This window comes from Carassius auratus, unplaced genomic scaffold (genome assembly GCF_003368295.1).
Source record: "Carassius auratus strain Wakin unplaced genomic scaffold, ASM336829v1 scaf_tig00057556, whole genome shotgun sequence".
In the NCBI taxonomy this organism is placed as follows: domain Eukaryota; kingdom Metazoa; phylum Chordata; class Actinopteri; order Cypriniformes; family Cyprinidae; genus Carassius; species Carassius auratus.
The window spans coordinates 1-4,878 of record NW_020527415.1 but is presented as its reverse complement, the minus strand read 5'-3'; the positions used below and the strand labels follow the sequence as shown (position 1 = coordinate 4,878).

General features: G+C 46.6%; 1 pseudogene; it reads right to left on the bottom strand.

The window, feature by feature from the left end:
- Positions 1-1,350: 1,350 nt before the first annotated feature.
- Positions 1,351-4,745, bottom strand: LOC113090635 (SID1 transmembrane family member 2-like; annotated as a pseudogene).
- Between the last annotated feature and the right edge of the window lie 133 nt (positions 4,746-4,878).

The window sequence follows — 4,878 nt, the reverse complement described above, 5'->3', positions numbered from 1 at the left end:
GCGAATCATTTGAGTCAATTTTGGAGTTCAAAGCGGGTTCGTGAATCATTTGAGTCAGTTTGGGAGTTCGGAGCGGGATGACGAATCACAAAAGATTTGCGCTCTTAAATTTTCAAATTGGCCATAACCTTTCGTTACTCCCAACTGGGGTGGCAGCAGGGGTGATCCGCCGGTAGATCCGCCTCTGCATATCTGAAACCATCCTCGTTTCCGTGAAAATGGAAAACGAGGATGGTCACCCTATATTTCAGGGTCATTATAAACCTTTTTATAATGACCCTGTAGTTATAGTAAAGTTAGTCAGTTTTTAATGTTTGAATGGATCACGTGACAAAGACCGTCAAACTGTCAGGAGCGGAGCGCGCGAATCTTCAGGGAGCTTTAATTGTCTGAGGTAAGGATCTTCTGGCCTCAAACTATAAAAAAAGAAATATAAATTAACCTTATAACTGTCACACTAAGAAAACATATCTATATTTATTGGTACAATTGTGTTCCTGGTATCACATTGAGCAACTTTTAAATATATAAGTGGTTGACTCGACGTCCATAACCTCGCTTAAAGATTTACATGAATCGGAATTATGTATAAATATAAAAAGACAACACAGGTGCTCATATTTGATGTCTAGTCATCTCCGCTTCCCTCACTAATGATGTTTTGTGTGATCGATTATCGGTTTTATTTAAACGTTATTTAATGTTTACGTTAAATGGCAGAATATGTGTGTGGACGACACGTTTGTTACGGGTTCAACGTGGCCACAAGCTTATAACGTCGCATAACCGTAACATACTCTAATTTTGGTTTATCTGAATGAACCCAGTCCGAGTTCAGATACAGTAAAGTTGTTAATTTGAACTCTAAATATTACGTTCTGACCCACACAGTCTATGATTCTGACTCGCATGTTCACTTACCTGTTTATACTTCAACGCATGCGCAGAGCGTCCGTCACGCGTTCAGAACCTCAGCTACAGTGAATGTAATTGTATATTTTAACTGGAAATCCTACACCTACAGATGTCAGAAGAGGGTTTAGCAAACATTTAGTAAACATCCAGCCTCGTCCACGTCTGTTCCTGAAACGTAAACATATGCAATAAATAAACACACGGAAAATGGATGCAAACATGCATCGTAACTGCTGTATTTTTGAAACTAATTGAAAGAGTCGTCTGATTCAAGCATTTAGATGCAGTTTTTTTTGTGTGTTGATGTTGTTGTCTCAGGTCTACAGCACCCTCTCAATCAGATTGTTTTGGTGCATGTAAACATAAATCAGTTGTCCATTAATGTGAAGTTTCCTGTCCACGGTCATCATAAAGCACAAGGTTTACACGACCGAAAACAACTGTAAAAAGTCTTTATTCGGTAATCATTCCATTTGGACTCTGTAAAACCCACTCTGAATTTGAGACGGTGCAAAGTTGATTTTCTCAGATCAGAATCATCTTTATATGAGTGAAGCTGGGCTCGGATCACAGTCAGAACCACAGACGCACACAGATGCAGAGAACAGTACAGAAATGCATTGAGATGTGCAGAGCAGGTCTGAAGCGATGAACATGGGCTGAGGGGCGGAGCTCTGGCAGTTTGACTGGCACATTCACTGTCCTATCAGCATTAGCTCCTGTATGGGGCTCCTCCCACACCGCCACTGACTGGCAGGTAAACATATTCAGGTAGCGAGGCCTCTCATTGGCCGACACCCCCCAGTGCTGCTCTGTGATTGGCTAGTATCGGTCCATCAGAAGACGTAGATTTTGTCTCGTTGAACCGTGTCGAGGTCGTCGTCCATCGTGAGCAGGACCTGAGACAGAGGGGTGTTTAGCTGACATGATTTTTAGTTCTTGAGTCTGACTGATGTTCTGGACTCACCAGGAAGGATCCGAACATGGCGATGGAGGACAGGAAGTGCCAGATGTCGTGATCGTCAAAGAAGGAGAGCAGGATACACTCACGGTTGTGCTCACGAGACTCCGCTGGAGTTTTCTGGAGACACAGAGATTGGTCAGCATCACTGCACACAGGTAACAGTTACTGACCGCTGCTCAGGGACTTCATCTAACCAATGGGAAGTTGAGCTTGTGAATACACTATATATTCCCTATTGTGTGTGTGTGTGTGTGTGTGTGTGAGACGCACCTGCCATGTGCTGAGCCCCTGTAAGAAGAAGAAGAGAGCGAAACCCCAGACCACAGCGGTGAAGAGAACACACACCAGAGCCAGACACTGGATCCTCTCTCCGCTGCGCAGCTGCACACAGGACAAACACACACACTCCTGAATGAGTTCAGAACACAGATCCGGCCCTTCAGGACCACCACCACCGGTCAGGACCGGATCTGATGAACCCTGCCACAGGAAGTAGATGATGATGTCATGACGAGAGCAGCACCTTCATTATGATGTAGAAGGTGAAGTAGAGCAGCAGGTTACAGGATAGCGATGGCCAGCAGGTACGAGGCGAAGTCATTGGGTCGTTTGATGAGTCCGTACGCCGCCCTGCACACACACACACACACACACAGGGGTCAGGCGTGTGCTCGTATCATGTGACTGCGAGAGATGTGAGATGATGATGATGATGTGTTACTCACAGAGACCAGTTCACAAGGTTTCCCATCACCAGCAGAACCATCCGATCCTACACACACACACACACACGTCAGTCAGAGTTTCAGTGAGACAGCTGCATGTGTGTGTGTGTGTGTGTGTGTGTGTGTGTACTCACGATGTACATGGGTCCACTGCACTGCTGAATACAGTCTGTGTAGATCACATACAACATCCTGCGCAAGATCCCCGAGTCTGAAACACACACACACAGCATCAGCTTCTCCTGTTGAATATGTCAGGTGTGTGTGTGTGTGTGTGTGTGTGTGTGTGACTCACTGAGTCTCCAGCGGCCCATGTAGTAGAGCTGTGTGCTCAGCAGCAGTGTGGCCAGGATGTGTATGACAGAGAAAACGATCCAGAACACGGTGTTACCCTTACCAAACACCTGATACACACACACACACACACACACACACAGAGGTTAGACTCGTCTCAATTATGACCTTTGACCTCTAAACTTACCCTCACACCTGCATAAGATTAGACTGAAATGTAAACATGATTAGACTGATTTCTGAGCTTAAACACTTGGATCCAGGTGTGTGTGTGTGTGTGTGTGTGTGTGTGTGTGTCTCACCACCCCCAGCACAGAGAAGAATATGACGGCAGCCAGACAAGCGTAAGCGGAGTACGCACTGGCGTTGATGTCCGGGTGTCTCTTCTGATACAGCTTCAACATACACAGTCCAGCAATCATGTACATGAACGACGTGTCTGAAACACACACACACACACAAACACACACACACACACACACACACATCAGGGATTCCCTATTTATCTGTGCATGTTTTGACCTCGTGATTCATAACCGTGTTCCAGTGAATCACAAATCACCAGGTCACAATGTCTGCGGGACACGTAGATCACACACACTCACCGAACTGGAAGTTGGTGTAGTTGGGACAGACGTGGTAGCAGGCGCTGAGCAGCCCCTCCATCATCAGAGCCGTGCCCATGGCGTAATACAGGCCGAAGTGTTTGGGGATGCCACACTCCTGAACACACACAGCGGATCAGAGCCTGTGTCTGAGTGATGTGAAGCTAGTGTGTGTGTGTCTCACCAGCGCTGTGCTGTCGTTACGCTCGAGCGCTCGTTTGTGAAGGATGTCCCTCTGCAGGATGATGAGCAGGAACAGCAGTCCCAGCAGCACATAGCCCAGGTTACTCAGGATGTTATTGAAGGGAGCTGAGCACACACACACACGTACCACTTTAGACTGTTTTGTACCCACTATTTACTTCCAACATGTCTGATATACACACATACTCACTCACACACTCCCTCGCAAACACCACACACACACACATACACACCTTAGAGCTTCCAAGAGGGTGTGCACACAGGAGTTATAATAGCAGATGTCTTGGTTTCCAGTGACATTTACAACCTGTCAGAAAACACATCACAGTCATCAGGGAGACAGAACACGCATGACATATACACACACACACACACACACACACACACACAGAGTCCATACCGTCTGATAGGTGATGACCAGCTGAATGACAGGAAGAGCGTAAAACACGGCGATCGTAACGATGTTCCTGCAGAGAACACACACACACACACACACACACGTGGTCACTGGATGGTAACACACAACTTCCTGTCCTGAGCCGTGTGTTTGACACTCACCAGAAGTAGATCTGGTATTTCTTGCTGAGGATGCGTTTTGTCTTTACGAGAGAGATCCGAGACGCACAGGAACTTCTGTGAAGGGACAGAGCACTGTAACACACACACACACACACACACACACACGGTTATAGATGTGTGTTTGGGTAGTTCGAGCACCTTCGTACGGACGATGTTTTTGTCCGAGTCGATGTCGACCAGCGTGTCGTAATCGTCCTCTTCCACTGAACTCAGAGACTCCTGCCGACTGCGGGCTACACTCTCTAAAGAACGATCTAGAACACACACCACACACACCACACACACACAACACTGATCAGATTCAGATTCAGAGCATCAGGACCGAGGCCACATCATTCACTACTTTCCATGTGGAATATTTCTTCAAATAGGGCACATGATTTAATTGTGTGTGTGTGTGTACCCATGCATCCGTAGTTCCCGTCGGTCGATGCTAAACTGTCAGTAACGGCTTCAGAGCTCAGTTGTGTGTGTGTGTGTGAGTGTGAGTGTGAGTGTGAGTGTGAGTGTGAGTGTGAGTGTGAGTGTGTGTGTTGTGTGTGTGTGTGTGTGTGTGTGTGTGTGAGTGTGAGTGTGTGTGTGTGTGTGTGTG